We start from the raw sequence: 17,449 nt of genomic DNA, 5'->3' as shown, positions 1-17,449 counted from the left end.
AGGGGCCTGGTTGGCCTCCAATTCCATAACTCTCTGAAACAAAATTTATGTAAATCATGCCATTATAGTACTATATACCATACAGTACTGTAACCTATTACTGAGTAGGTTACCTACTTGAAAAGTGCAAAGCTTATAGAACTGTACTTTGAATTGAATATACACACTATACCTGGACATATTGTTGTCGTAGCACCTTGACTCACTCACTGTTCCTCTCAATGGGAACAGTGTAGAGCTGTTTCATCCGCACTCTGTGTTTGGACAATGTCCGCGTAATGGTTGCGAGGCTGATGCTATTGATATTGTGAAATATCTCTTGGTCCTCCAAAATTCTGCTTTGAATCTCATGCAGTTTAATTGCGTTATTTGCAACAACCATATTTACTATGGCAAGCTCTTGTTGATGATTAAGGAGCTTACCTCTTCCCCCAGAGGGAGGAAAACGTTGCATTCTTTTGAGGGACAAAAAAAAATCAACATATGCATTACTGTATGGCCTCATTGACATGTCAAGTGAGAATAGAAACAATCCATGTAAAATGCAAACTTACCTGTTGGTTTGTTGAAAGATGCGTATAATTGACGCAACCGTTGACCGCCCCAAATTGGGCTGTACTCTTTCACCAGCCTCCCTTAGTGAAAGACCGTGGTTTATCACATGGTCAATGATAGTGGCACGAATTCCATCACTCACCACTGCCCTTGTAGCCCTTAGAATGCCACCACCATGCATTCTTATACCTCTACCTTGCCCTCTCCTTAGGCCTGCTCTTCTCCCTGGACCTGCTCCTCTCACTACTCCTGCTCCTCTCACTACTCCTGCTCCTCTCACTACTCCTGCTCCTCTCACTACTCCTGCTCCTCTCACTTCTCCTGCTCCTCTCACTACTCCTGCTCCTCTCACTACTACACCTCTCACTGCTCCTCTCACTGGGCCTGCTCTTCTCCCTGGGCCCCTTGCTCTAACTCTTCCTCGTCCAGACATCTTTTTCGACTTCTGTTTCCAAAAACATCACTCCTCAAAGTCTTCCTTTTAGTAATGCCATGGATTCTAAGCCAGAGTGGAATCAGCTGTGGTTGACCCAATATACCCAACATACATCAGCTGTGTGTCAATTATTCAATTGTTTGTTTATTATCAGCTGAGATATATTGTTTTAGAACTGATATTACTGTATTACAGAAGCAGAGGTTTTTATACTGTATCTAAGGTTTGGAATATTGTGTTTGCAATTGTGGGATGTTGTGTGTTAACATTTGTAAATAATACAAAAACAATCCATAATTTTGTTTGGAGGTATAGCTTGTCTGTTAAGAAAATGTAAGCATTATATAAATGTGTTCACTGACTGCATATTGTGTGAAAACAACATGAAATGTGTGAATGGTATGGCCACAAAGGACCGATGTTGTGCTAATCATGTTTAGAGTTTTGAAAATTTGACTACTGTTTAGAAAAACGCTTGTTAGCGACTGAAAAAAACTGTAACATAACATTGCATTGTGTATGATTACATTTTAAGCACTCTTTGGGGGCCCTCTGATGGCCAAAAGGGCCCTGAACAGGCTCTAAGTTTGCTTCTACTTACTATAAAGCCCCTTGAGTGTTTTTTATTTGTTTAAAATGTTCATATGTATCCCAACTGTTGGCTGATTAGTGTTACTGTCCACTCAAGGGATTGGAGGGTTCACATGATGTTTGAGTGACCCACATGATCTACATGAATGTCATGGATGAATTAACATGACTACAATCAAGGCTGGATAACCAGTGGGGTAAAACAGGCAGCTCCTATGTGGTATTGAACTCCCACTGTATAACATCTGACTTGATGTGTATAAATAGAGAATATGTTTAGGAGTATCCAGAGTGTTACAGTTTTTTCACAATTGTTAACACACGTTTTTCAAAACATTAACGGCTTTCTCAAAACTGCACACAGAAAACTGTATTTACAGCACACTGAAGTGCAAAATTGAAAACACAATCATCGAAATGGAAAACAACATATGAAAAACATTGACTCTGGAGAATGAGCCATTTCTCCTTTTATAAAATGTCTCAGTGTAGGCCAACTTTTTTCATAGTCAAACATAAAACAGCACACAAATATGCAGCAAAAAAAGTTTATTTCGGTACACACAGAGAATAGTACAGTACTATAAACCGGCCTGCTCAACAATTAAATCTAAGATGGAAAAGAATGAAAAACGTCCAACAAAATCCAACCTGCCAACCCCGACTGTGGCGAATTTACCAAATGCTTTGAAAGTGGGACAGATATCTGAATAATATAACAACCAACTGTTTCATCTCAAATGAAACTGGACCAAGGGGACAGTTCTTTGGACGCTGTACTAATCTGCTTAACAGATATGGAAAGTCATGACGACAGCCTGCTCTCTGTTGTCCAGGACTTCTCGCCTCTACCTACATCTGGAGATTTAACTGAGGACCCTGTGTGTGATGCTTGCTAACAGGCAAAATTTATGGGAAGGGGGGGGGGGGGTTGTTATAAAATCTAGAAAGCTTTATCATTGGATGCAAAATCAATAAACCTGAGTGCATGGTGAGTCATCACACAGTGGAAACTGTTTTACAGGAAGAGAAAAGACAGATTTAGATGTAAAATGTGTATTTTATAATAAGATATGGATGAACAGTTAACAGAGAATTAAAACAGGGGGAATGGTCTTTTCATGTTCTGAAATGAGCCTGCTTTGTGTCCTGCTGCTGGTTGACTTTACAGTTTCTAGTTAACTTAATTAGTTGTTTTGTTGCAGGAGTCAGTCACAGAAAGGTGTTACTTTGCACTTCCTGCTGGGATGTGAATCCTCATGGTAAACACAAAAATGGTTTTGGTGCTGTTACTTTTTTCACACTGAATTCTATATATCTCGACTCAAAACACATCATGATTTGTTGTTATAGAAATAACAACAATGAATGGAAATATCTTCGATTTTACAGTATTTCACAAATGCCATCCTGATATGGGAACCATGGGACTTTAATGCTTTCTCTCAACAACCAGATAGATGCTAGATCATTATGTAATGCAAGTATTGTAAATGGCAAGTTCAGATAAAATGAGCTGTATCCTCACAATGGATTGTGAGAATACACATAGATGTGACCTTGTCGCCACCCAGCTGTGAGCGGGTCAGCCTCCCGCTGTTCTTCACAGTGTCAACTATATGTTGAGAGACTCTTAACACTGTTACTGCTTTCTGTGTATTTACCGTACAATTAAATCATAAAACATTTTTACAAGGTTCAGGGTGTCTGAATCCCTTCATTGTTTCAACCTGGTGGACAAATGTATGACACATATTTGTGTGGAATAGGAGTTTGTGCCAACACCCAACCAAACATAGATTATGTATTAGTATCCAATATATAACGGTCACTTAACATGTTAATGTCATAAGCACTTCTCGTGTTCCATCCCCCCCCAAAAAACCTTTGTAATGACTGGATTTTTTGCATTAATTGATCATAAATTGTGACTTGCACTTAATCACAATATGCTCAAGGTAACAACACACAAAAAACAATAATTCTTCATGTCTTTACCCATTCAGGCAGACCTTTGGACGGTTCATCCTACACAGCTCCTTCAGCTACGACATGTTTTTTTTAGGATATCTAGTGTGAACAGCTCTGTGGGTCCACAACCTTTGGGGGCTGCATTTGAAGACCGATCGCATCACAGTGGCTCTTTTAAATGTTTTGCCCAGAAATGTGTCTTTCAACCCTCGAGCAACGAAGACTCCACTTAGTGGATACTTTCCGGACCAACATGTCCCAGAATTCATTGCGATCCAGGTGACAAACTGTTTTACAAAGAGGTAATGGTGGCAGCAAGCAAGTAGAACACGACAAAACACTTCATTTTAAAATCCACCTCAACTGAACAGCTGAGGTGGACATGTTGACATGTTGTGAAAGTATCTTTTCAGCATTTTTAATCAGCTAAAGAATGTCCTTGTCCGAGCTCTGTTGCAAGACAATGCCTTAGGGAGGGACAAGCTGGTAATGCAATAAGAAGACTAGACAATCTCATTTCAGACTACGCAGATGACGAAGGATGCATCTGACCTTGACTAGACTGTGTCCTTCACAGGATTTGGCCTCTGAATTGAGACACAGCTTCTATTTTTGGTAGTCAGTGTTTGGATTTATAGTTCAGCTGTTTAACCATTACAGTTTTTTTCGATTGCTTAAGCACGATTTTCAAAACAGGGCCCGGTGTATCAAACACTAAACACAATCAGCACAACCACACAACCAATCAGCAGAACACCTCAGATCCTTTGCAAAACGAAACATTCTTGTAAAAACTATACACTTATTTATCAAAACCATGTCTTTTTGCCATATGAAACACACACGCTTCATATGACTTAATTCTGTTTGAGCCAGTTACACACTGCTGTTGCTAACCTTGTACACTTTGAGCAATTCCAGTTCTCAGTGATTAGAGTTCTATAAGTGAAGTACTCTGAGAAAGTGCAAATATACAATAAATTCACCAAACACTACACAAGACCAATGCTGCAGTCCCATGAAAATTTAATTTATTTCTCTCCATATCCCCAAATCAGTCAACATGTCAACATGGAGAATCACAACAAAACATGTCCCAGTTTTCATGCTACTACAGGAGTGTGCATAACACTGTAAGCTCGACAAATATCAGACTAGCAGAACATTCTGTATCCAGTACAGGTTTCAATGAGGGGTACCTGAGCCTGGGGCCGGAGATCGTAAACCCTGCATCACCATGCCGAGAAAAACTCTTTGATTGGGTTTAGAGACGGAGAGTATGGTGGAAGGTATGGTACTGTAAACTGTGGAAGGTGTTGAAACCAGTTCTGGACCAGAGCAGAGCAGTGGAATGACTCATTATCCCAGATGACAATGTATTGCATCTGGTGCCTGTGGTTCACTGCTGTGGCGATGTTGTGTAATCGGTCCAAACATTTGAGAATGTGAGTTGTGTTGTAAGGGATCATATTGGCGTGACGGAGGAGGACCCCATTCTGTGTAGTGGCTGCACAAAGGGTGATGTTACCCCCACGTTGCCCTGGGACATGGATTATAGCCCCGGGGCCAATGATATTTCTGCCTCTCCGTCTTGCTTTTTTCCTATGAACCCTGCCTCAACTATGTATATGAATTCATGCGATTTCCTCAGCATCCATCTGTAAAACTCTCAGAAATACAGTGAAAGACAAGATTGTGTTGTTCAGTATAGGTCTGGAATACAGTACATTTACATTATGAAAGTTGTGTGTGCAGTACGCAACATCACACACAACATCATTACTAATGCCACAGCTGCAGCCTTCTCCTCCTCCGTGGATTCCCCCTCTCACCCTCACTCTTCTTCTTTTTTGAGCACAAGCTCCATTTTGGATGAAAACAGGTGAACTCAGCTGCTGCATTTTTAAAGTGCTTAAACATGATTGGTGTGTCTAAAATTAAGCAATCATGTGTTTGGACACCTGATGGCTGTGTTTACAGTTTTTCTCAGTTGTTAACACACAAAAAGTGAAAATTCGGCACAATTTGCACAGCCTTCACTTCATGTATCAATCGCTCGACCCAATTTGGCACTACTTCACACTCCCTTATCTGCATTAGACTCTGACTTTCCTTGTTTACACTCTGATGTCAATTACACATCACCTTGTTGTCAAAACACTACACACAATGTTCAGTTGTTGCACACACTTCTCAAGTAAAATCTCAAAGCATCAACCTACAACACACAAATACTCAAATCTCTAAACATTCAGGTCTGTTGAGCAATTTCACCGCATTTACACAGCTGAACAGGAGACTGAAACTGTAGATATGGTTCGTGAGAACAACTCTATCACACTCAGACAAATAAAAACTAGGATCCTGGCTGACCATGCTACATTTAGAAACGTCCAGACCGTCATTGGACTGTATTCTTCATAGGAATGCCATGCTGATGAAACAAGTGTTCAGGGTCCCATTCGAACGGGACACAGACAGCATCAAGGAGTTATGGTGAGAGTTTGTGCTTGTAAGTACCAACATTCAGCACTGACACATGCATGTATTGTACCTGTAATCCAATATTGTTCCTTTTCTACAGTGTCTCACTGTAGCCCACTGTGTTGACCTCTCTGTGTCCATACTGTAACTTGCATTCTCATGCTGTCTGTGTCAGTGGATCCAGGAGCATGACACAGCTCATGTGTTGTACCAGTACATCTTTATTGATGAGGTGGGATTCAACCTGGTGAAGAGGAGGTGACGGGGCAGAAACGTCATTGGCCAGCGGGCCATTGTTGAGGTCCCCGGCCAGCGTGGTGGGAACATCACAATGTGTGCTGCAATGAATCACCATGGGATGTTGCACCGTCATGCCCACCTAGGGGCCTATAACGCTGCCCGTCTCCTCGTCTTCCTGTATGGCCTGCATGACCTGCTGGTACCACCTGACCAGACAGATGACCCACAGTGGATCACTCACGTTGTCATCCTGGACAATGTGAGCTTTCAAGTGCGGGAGTGGTTCCAGGACCACCCACATTTTTCCATTCTATACCTTCCACCTTATTCTCCTTTCCTGAATCCCATTGAGGAATTATTTTCAGCTTGGAGGTGGAAGGTATATGAACGGAACCCACAGGACCGGGTCCCACTGCTCCAGGCCATGGAGGAGGCCTGTGGCGACGTGAGTGTCGAGGCCTGTCAGCATTGTGTGTGTGAGGTTTTTAGTTTTCTGTGTGCAGTTCTGAGAAAGCCGTTATTGTACGTGTGTTAACGATTGTGAAAAACTGTAATTTTTGTGAAGGGGGGGGGGGGGGGGGGAGTGAGTAGGCCGGTTTACAGTTCTGTACTGTTCTCTGTGTGTACCAAAATAAACCTTTTTATGCTGCACATTTGTGTGCTTTTTTATGTTTGACTATGAAAACAGTAGACCTACACTGAGACATTTTACAAAAGGAGAAATGGCTCATTCATTCATATGGTGTGTTCCATTTTGATGATTGTGTTTTAAATTTTGCACTTCAGTGTGCTGTAAATGCTTGGTAGTGTGCAAGCAAATGCTTAGTTGTGTGTTCCCAATGAATGGTATGTGTGTGTAATTTGAAAATATGGCTGTGTGTACCAAATGAAAACACGAGTTCCATTTTGTGAACAGGTAAGAGATTTGATGGCAAAGAGTCATCTTGCAAAGGGAGTGTCAGGTTTAGCATTTTGTGTGTGAGGTTTTCAGTTGTCTGTGTGCAGTTTTGAGAAAGCCGTTATTGTTTTGAAAAACGTGTGTTAACAATTGTGAAAAACTGTAAAGTATGTGTGTGTGTCACATCGCTGGTCACTCTCACACCTGTCTTGATAAAGAGGTCTGATAAGAGCCGCTGCCTGCTGGGGGATAAATCTGTGGCATACTATACACTGTAATTTCACTTGTTCTCATACTTAACTTTTTATGTTAAAGCATATCTCCCTTAGATTTATTCAACATCACACATAGATCAAGCAGCTGCCCCAAGTTCTGGAGGGTAGATAGAAAGGCGTTGTTTTGGAATGTTTACACAAACAGAACATACAGCCGATAGAGCAGGTACACAATATTCTTTACTCCAATGAACAACAACATCGACCCACAAGGCGTCAGCCGAGTCAAGGCTTGTTTGTACCTTTTTCTAAACTGTCATGAGCTGAAGATTTTGCCCAGCAACTATCAGAGGAGAAGCGAGGCTGGAAGCGGCTGCTTGTCATATCCTTATTCCAGTACCAAGAGGGGAAACTACGCCTGCGCACCATCGAGGAAGAACCAAGTCTCAGCTCCCCTTCATTATTGAACAATCAAATTATACCTACTGTTATAAAATATTACAAATGCCTTCTGTTCGATGCGACTCGTGACTGTCCTTTGCCACTAGAGGACCGCGACATGTGCTTTGGGAGTCCATTGCTTTGCTGTTACTTTTCATACCTTTTCATTGCTTCTTAATAAATACTTGATTAAACCAAACCGAGACCGGCTCTTCTCATATTTAGGATAAACGAACACTCAACGACAGTACAGGGCCTTTTACACCACACATAGAGCTCTGTGCTCTTCCCAAAAGGAGTAGCAGGGAGAGCAGCCACATTAATGAACATGTTAAGATGTTAGATGTGTATGGAGTCACTGGGTCTCTCACTCTATCAGTGGAAGTTGTGAAGGTTGGAAGTAAGACGCAGGGACACACATGGAGGCTGGTCCTGGTAATTCACGTTAGAATAAATGATGACGACCAGGCTTACCAGTGGGAAGTTGGACAAGCAGCCAGACAGGCAGGGAACAGACCTCAGGCAACTAAATACTGACAACAGGTTAGGTATATAAAGAGATAGGGGGTGCGCATATATAATCACTAGTGAAATCTGACAAAACAAATGTTTTTTTTAACAGACTACACATCTACTACGCAGATGTACTCGATTACAACTGTAATCGTAGAGTCGTAGTTGTGAATTGGGTTTATTGTGCTATAGGGAATGAAACAGGAAGTTTGAGGTCCGGAAATGATATCGTTCCGAAATGCTGGCGTTAGTGGACCAATCACAGCCAAGGGCTATCCGTAGGCTCTCCGCCATGGCAACGTGTAGTTAGAAAAATCAGAGGTGCACGAAAAGCTCTCTGTGGAGCCCGTAGAGGGCGTTCCACGGCGAAGAAGGCGGTCCTACATGTCTGTGTCCGTCAAAACGGAGAAGCATACATAGGCCTTAAGGCTGCATTATAGTCTGGATGGGCAGAAACTGAGATGTTCGGAAATGTAGACAATAACAACTACTTGCTGATTGACTTTTTTGGTCAAGAGGCAGTTTTCGCTGATTCGTCAGGCTTTTATGCCGCTTTCAAACCAAAATGTAGTCTGGATATAGCCTAGGTCTTCTGATCTTACTTAAAATGTATGAAATAGCAAAATTGACTCAGAACACGTATCAAAGTTCTCTGTGGGAGATACACTTGTGGTGGGTAAGGTCTCGTTCATTGTCAAGTTCCTCTCTGCAGTGGTGTATAAAGTACTTGAAAGCCATACTTGAGTAAAAGTACAGGTATCTTACCTGAAAGTGACTTCGGTTAAAGTAAAAGTCACCCGTCAGAAAATGTCTTGAGTAAAAGTCTTAAAGTAGCTCGTATTAAATGTACTTAAGTATCAAAAGTATCTGGTGTTGAAATGTACTTAAGTATCAAAAGTAAAAGTACAAGTACCAAAATTAATGTGCTTTTTATAGTAGGCCTATACAGACACAAAACAACCCAAAAGGTTTCTCCTCAAGATTTATTTCAACTGACTGAAAAATTATAACAACAATATGCATATAATGTATTATGTATAATTTTACACATTTTGAACACTAGATGCTGAGGTTCAAATAGTAATGGACTAGCCTGGATGCCAGACGAATTTAGCCCCGCCCACAACATTTTTGGTCGGGCATTTCCGTCTGGTGTCGCTCCATTGGGAAAAAATTATGCCCGACCGGGCCAATCAGATTGTCAGGGCGGGCTTTATACGATGATTGACAGATGATCAACGGTAACGTAATCAACCACGTCATCACAGTGCCCTCGGGTTGAATTCGTTTTCAACAAACATGCCTGCCGCTGGCGAGCTGAGATGTGTAGATGCTGCCATTGAGTCTGTTTTAGAAGACATCGACAGCGTATTCCTTTTGAAATAGGAACACAGAACGTGGAGGCGACGCCAAAGCACCGCGCTAATCCCTATCGCCCCGGCGCTTGGCTGTTCACAACGGACACTGAAGCGACGCTGAACCGCCGGGCAGCGCTAATAATATCACCAGTTGATCCAGTAGATCGCTGCACGGCTTTGTGCCAGTCACACCGGAGGCTGAAGCACCGCGCTGCGTCAAGGCTGCCTCGCGGTGCTTCAGCCTCCGGTGTGACCGGCACAAAGTTTTAACATGGGAGTGGATGGGAGCCAGCTGTTATTTAAGGCTTGGCGCTGCGCTGAAGCGTCCGGTGTGAACCCGGCGTTAGTAAATAACTCACAATGCGTTGCTTAGCATACGTCACATACTACGTTGCTCTGATTGGTTGTAGGTCTATCCAATTGAGCGAAGAAGAATTTTACTTCCTGGTCAGTTGAAACACGCCCCATAATCACAGCCCAAAGGAGCGGTCTCAGACTCACATTCTGACTAGAATTGTGAGTCTGACAACGTCAGGCTAGTAATGGACCAGTGCATCTGAACTTCTTGAGACAACAAAGAATCAACACAGCAGAATAAACAAGTGCCTTATGTGTCTGCCTAAGAACATTAATAAACCACAGTATACCACTAATAAATTCTGTACATATCACTAGACATGGACCTTTTATCATTAGCAGGAGTGATACACAATGCCCCTTATGATAACTCAGCAAAGGGAAACAAGATCTAGGCACATAAAATATGTACCTCACCTGTACCTTGTTTGTAATTAAGCTTACCCTATTTATACCCTGTGTTTCCACGTGCCCTTTGTCAGATGGTCCTCGTCTCCTTCGTTTGCACGTGCGCTCAAGCCTGAATGTCCCTGTGTTGGCTTGCCTGTTTTTTGTCTCTGCCTGGATTACGGATTTTGGATCTTGTGCTTTGTCCCTGAATGGACTTGGTTGCTTCTTTGACTGCCTTCCCGTGTATGACCTCTGGATTATTAAAGTAAAGTTTTATTTTGAACTTAATTTTTACTCTTCGTTGCTTCCTTTTGCATCTGAGTCACAATTAGGGTCAGTAACCATCTTTGTTTTGTCTTATTAACACAACTACTGACTGCATCAGCAAATAGTGAAAGATATCATTGTTCTAGGCAGCACTTAAGTGGGTTGCAGGCTAACGGTGAGGTGATGAAGATTGTCGTAACCGGAGGTACCCTTATGTCTGACACAGTCCACGTGCTACACCTCAGCTGTCCTAAAGAACTGATCAAAACATTTGAGGTATTTCAAAAGATATTCCTTGGACTAAATGGTCTGAAGGCGCGCCCGAATGCAATGTCTCTGAAAAATGAGCTGCTGTCATGAAAAAACAGGAAACATTGCGCTGTTTATTGTAAAGATTACTATGTTACTATTACTATATTACAGTGTTTTGTACAAATGTGTCTCTACTTTTTGACCGTGATAAAACTGGATTAAGTTCAGAATATTATCTAAAATATTTGGTTTGTCTTGTTTGAGGGCAACCAACGTGGTGAAAGCCGGAAAATATTTTACTCTTTGTTCATTTGAAGCACTTAGTTTGGTTTTCACTGCAGCCATTTTGACACGTCGCAGGGTAAACTCAGGGGTAATTTTATAAAATGAACTATGGTCCTATTCTGTTTAGTGAGTCATACTCCAGTGAGTATGAGCAATACCAGGTCCCTGGCCCATCGAAATGGAACAAAACCATAATTTAAATTGTTGATTACACCATTACAGCTGTGTTTACCTTTCAATGACTTGTTAAAATGGCTGCTAAAGTGCCTACTATGAAGACTATCCCATTTGAGGACGAAGAAATAGCTTAATCTTGCCGTCATTTCCCCCCCCCCCCCCCCAGTATTGTATGACATATCTGATAGTACTGCTCCAACAGTGCATGTGCCTAATTGCCAGTGGTGGGAAGTGACTAAGTACAAATACGTCGATACTGTACTTAAGCAGCTTTTTCACATGTCTGTACTTTATTTGAGTATTTATTTTCCTGACAACTTTTTACTTTTACTCGCTACATTTGAACACGGATTTCTGTACTTTCTACTTCTTATATTCTCAAATCTGGCTTGTTACTTGAGCAGGAGGCCTCATGCCGCACCTCTCTCTCGCTCACTCTCGGGCCCCTGGCTTCGGGAGATGCGCAGGCAGCGCGAGGACCTAAGCGTCCGGAGGTTGGTCGGGCTGCCTTGGTCGACCGAGGTCGAGCAGGCTGTACCGGTAATGATCCCTCAGCTGGTTTGACTTCAGAAACTTTGTTAAGAGTTTTACTTCCTCCAGATAGTCCAGTTTGATCGTCTTCTCGGCGCTCCGCCAGGGCCGTGACCAACTCTGGCAGGGCCAATCTGAGGACCTCACTAAACCATCCAATGGGTAGTAGTGATGTGTGTTCAAAGGGCAGGGACTTAATCAACGGGAGCACATTCCTCATTTATTCCCTTTAGTATAATCCATGTGCTCATTCAGGAGCCTGGTTTAGTTTAGTCTTAAACTTTAAACGCTGACACTAAACTGTGTCCAGTGATTTTGTTCTTTTCTGTACAAGCACTGTCCAGGCTGTTAACAAAAGCGGAAAACAATAATATTTTGTGTGCCTAGAACTTGTCTCCTCTTGCGGAGTTATCATAAGGGGCATTGTGTATTATTCCTGCTACTGATTAGAAAGTGAAAGGTCCATGTTTAGTGATATTTACATAATTTGTTAGTGGTTACACTGTGGTCTATTAGTGTTCTTAGGCAGACACAAGAGGCACTTGTTTATTCTGTTGCACTGTATGCACTGTATGAATGTGTGTGTGAATGTGAAACTGTAATGTAAAGCGCTTTGAGTGGTCATCAAGACTAGAAAAGCGCTATATAAATACAAATCCATTACCATTACTATTTGAACCTCAGCCTCAGGGTTACAAATTTGTAAAATTATGCAGTATGTATGTCCTTTATAGCCACACTCTATCATTTTGTAATTGTCCAAGATACATAATTTATGTGATGCTGTAATATCAACATGGAGCAGAATCTAAGAAGAAAATGTCCAACTACTTGCTGCCTCAATGACACAATTAACTACAAATCATTGGGGTGTCAGCTAGTTTCTGTGTAAGGAAAACTGATTGAGATCATTATCACTGACTGTGTTGTCTAGGGAGCTAAATTAACCATTGAGCAGCTAATGCTTATTACACCTGTTTATCTTATGCATGTTTATGAATGAACCTGTCCATCTACATCAGTTCACTGAGCACTCTGTAGAAACAGTACTGTCCTGTTGTCCGACGCTCTGGAGGAGCTTGGTCAGGGACAAAATAACCTTGATGATGTCATCATCATGCCATCGGGGTTTTTGTTTCGGTTTCTTCGACCATTTTTCTTTTAATGTACATTAATATTTCTGTTGGGAGCTGGCGGGTTTATGACGATCACCACCTGGTGTTCACAGGCTGTACTATCATTTACAACTACATCAGTAGAGACCAATGCACTGTGCTTCTATTATGGTATGTTTACATGCAACTAGTACGATGGCAGCTGTTTTAAATTTAATTGTAATTTAACATCATAATGAGAGCTCAAATTGTCTTTCTCAAAACTACACTCCTTTGTTCGGTGTTCAAAGTAGAAAATAAGTAAATTCATCTGCATTACTCAATGTTTACCACTAGAGGGTAGTACAAGGGTACAAGTAGAAAGTGAAGTAGGTCTACAGGCCTTAGGAAAGGAGGGGAAAGGGTTGTCTCATACACACACACACACACACACACACACACACACACACACACACACACACACACACACACACACACACACACACACTATATATATTTATAAATATCATATTTAATATTAATGACAGGGTAATAATACGTGATTTGTTAGTAATTTCTGAAGTTTCAACAAATATAATTGTAATGCATGAACTTATTGTAAGTCGCTTTTGATAAAAGCGTTAGCTAAATGAAATGTTATGTAATGTAATGTAACTGCACCAGTCACCTCTCAGGAACTGATTGGTGTATTTATTTTTTATAAATGAACAGAAATACTCTGATCAGGCATCATTTAAATGTTGATGTTTAATAATCAGTGTATACACAAGATTCTTCAGCACAATTAATTACAAATTATATATATATATATATATATATATATATATATACTCTCTCAGTTCCACCTGGAAGCAGTGACATACTTTTCACTTATAAAGGACGTTGCAAGATACATTGGAATTTTCCCACCCAAGTATTTAATTTCTTAGTTGCTGAAGAAATTTAATTAAAATATGGCACTGAAAGTAAAAATAAGAATATGGTTAGAAATGAAATGATGAACTGTATTAAGATTCATCTTATTGTGAAGTACACAGGGTTAATATGTTCTGACCATTATGATGAAGTCAACCTCCTAAACCCTCTGTGAGGGGCTTCAGCCACAGGTCGGACAGCTTTTAACCCCTAAACAAAGAGCTGTGCGAGGCTCAAAACCTGGCCGAGCAACCTGAACATCTGGGCTGATTGTCTGATCCCTCCGCTCTGCAGCTTCCAGAGAACAACAGCACAGACCTTTCTCTCAGGGAGATGTCAGAGAACAGGACGCTGAAGAACTCCTTCTCTCTTTTTAGATCTGACATGTATCTCCTGCAGCTCACTAAGCACCATCATGCCTTGTGTGTTATAGATTTAGACTGACAATGTTATTGAAAATAATTCAGTGTGATCATCAAATTGATTTTATTGCAGCCCAGATATATGAAAAGAAAGCTAATTTGCTTTAATCAGCTAACAACATACGTTCTTCTTACATCAATGTGTGCAGCCTGCAGGCCTGTAGCTCTGGGAATGTTTCTCCTGCACAATCATTATTTTATATTGTCCCCTGCAGCGTTTAAAGTTTTCTTATGGTGTTAGTTCAGCATTTTCTCTGAGGTTGTGTTTTAAATACCCTTGTGGAATCTTATTTTAAGTGATTTGATTTGCCATATTACACAAACACTAAATTATTATTCAAGCGTTTAGAATAAGAGAATAAATCTATATTGTGGATTAGCCTTGTATTATTTTAAAGAGGGGTTTAATTTAGTTTGGGGCAATTAATTCTATTAATGCCAAATCACTTTTTAAAAACCCAGTCTATTATCTGAAAAATATAACGTAAGGGGAATCTTGCATGTCTCGCAGCACTACGTGGCATCCGACAAGCAGAAGATCTTTAAAGTAAAATCAAGAATAAAAAGTTTAGTAAAAATAGAGTTGATGGTTTTCTGTGTTTATTTGATTCGCCTTGAATTCATCAGTCTGCACAGCTCTGTATCTCCAGACCCACAACCAGGCCACACATACACATGTCAGCAGTAACACTGGGAGGTTCCCAGCAACACCTCAGCTCTCAGTATCACCATCACAGGCCATTCTTCTCTACCAGTCCCCTGCCAGACTTATAAAGCCCACCAATACCCCCATTCAAACCACACCTGGTCAAGTTTGAAAACATGACTAGTGGATTTTAATTAGGTGCAATTAGAGATGGCGACCATGCGGAGAGCTGCATGCACCCCCTGCTTTTTAGACAGGGGGCGAGAGAAAAAATAGATGCGCTAATTAGGCCAGAGGCTACTTTTATTCATGTGACCTGTGGAGACCCCGCGCAAGCTGTTTAATGTCACTGCTCTGACAATTAAAGCAGGAATTCATTTGAATGAGCGCTGCATGTTGACATAAACAGACACCATTACATTCACGGCGGTGGGAAGAGTTGCCTGTGAGCCGTGAATGGCTTGTGTTAATGGGCCAGCAGTAACAGGTGACAAGCAGAGGAGGAGAATGAGAGAAGCACGTGCAGCCATTTGCACACTTGTCTACATGTTGTGTTTGTGTAGATAAATACGAAGCCGGTGAGCTGCTACATTGAGAAATTGTCGGGCAGAATGTTTCTGTCACATATTCCTTTACAAAAGATGATAGAGGTGAGTAAGTATAAAGATTTCCCTTCAACTCATGGGAATTGTATAGACAAAACTTCAGTTCTGCATCTAAATGACAATTTCACACTTTTGGTCAACTATTGCCCATTTTTCCAGGGGGACATTTGAAGACCCTTTGAGGACCCTGAAAACCTGCTTGAAGACACCAATTGGAACCCAACAAGGCACATCAGTGTTTTAAAATGACATTCACAGTTCTTCTTCCTGTTACAAATTAGCTGAAGACACTTTGCATGCAGCCCAATTTCATATGCCATTTGTGTCACTTAGACCAAACTGATCATTTTCTTGGCAGCTGCACTTTTTTTAAAGCTGTTGGCACCCTGCTGTTGCAGTCTACCATCCTCTGGTGGAAAGAAATAAAAAAAGAAAGGAGTGATGGCCCTATTATGTCCTCAGATGTGAGACGAGAGTGTCCAGGAGGGGGCTGGGGCCCCGCTTCATTGGCTGAAAGCTGCACATTTTTAGGGTTTAGCATCTTAAAATGTGCCCCCTCTGCTTTTTTTTTTTGACAGGCCTAAATGCCCTTTACTTTTTGTATTATTATGTTTCCATAAGGCTTTGGCTAAACCTGTTGCTCCAAGTCTGCCTATCCCGCTCTGGAAGATAAGGCATCAAGGATTCTTGGGAATATAGTTTTAGTTCCTGAGTGTCTGAGGGTGAACATGCAGTGGAGTAAGACAACACACAGGAGATCCAGATAACAAAGACCCAGTTCTTCTGCTCTGCCTCCAGACTGTGGCGGCAGTAACGGCAGTAAGTGGGACCTGATGGTAATGTGGACGTAAACAGGAGATTACATGTTTAAGCAGAATTACTTTAGGATTTAGATATAGAATACATGTACTCTTGTTTTCTATTCTGTCATCCTTAATCTAATTTTTGTGACTCCCCACACAGATTTGAATATTCATCTATTTTACTGAGGAAACATACTTTTTACAATTTATTGGGGATGATCTCACAGCACACTCTTTAAATATGATTCGTTTCTGGAGTTTGGATCATAAAGGGCTGTGGACGCTTGGGAGGAACACAGCCAGTCAGTTTTATTTTAATAATAAATACTGACTTTTGTTGTTTTGTGGAGGCAGAATCTAGTAGGTTTTTTTTCTCTGTATGATTTGATGTCAGTCCTCAGGTTCTCTGTATACAAATGTGCTATTTTTTTGTGCAGGTTTCAGACTGGGTTTCCACAGGAAGTGAGATCAGAGCACGTTTTGATGAGTACTAATATTGTGGTAACATCTAACATGCCTGTGAACCCCTGCATGGTGCCAGAGCAATGAGGATAAAGATGTTATTGTACCTGTGTGGCACATTTTTGTCACTTCTGAAATGCAGTCTAAATCTGAGCCATGTGGATGCGCTCAGGCGATGGAGTCTGTCCGCCTGCTTGACTTTCTGCCCAGGATGAAGCTGGCCCTCTGTGTGACCCCGCAGTGACCCCTGGAGTTGCTGGAGGGGCCTCCTGAGCCCAGTACTCTAATCCTGCGTGGTCCCGAATTAAGCCACGAGAAGGGAACCAGGAAAAAACCGTTGGATTATTATGAATACTTAATGAATTATTTATTAATTTATACCATTATTTTTAAATCACTGGCACGGCCCCAGCTATTATATTATTTGATTACATTTTTTTTCACATTTTTTTCACAATTGAATTATAATCATATACTTCGTACTACATGGATACTCTTTGAATTTATTTCCCAGATTTAA

The sequence above is a fragment of the Pleuronectes platessa genome, chromosome 12, assembly GCF_947347685.1.
Source record: "Pleuronectes platessa chromosome 12, fPlePla1.1, whole genome shotgun sequence".
NCBI lineage: Eukaryota > Metazoa > Chordata > Actinopteri > Pleuronectiformes > Pleuronectidae > Pleuronectes > Pleuronectes platessa.
This window is presented reverse-complemented; position numbering follows the sequence as displayed.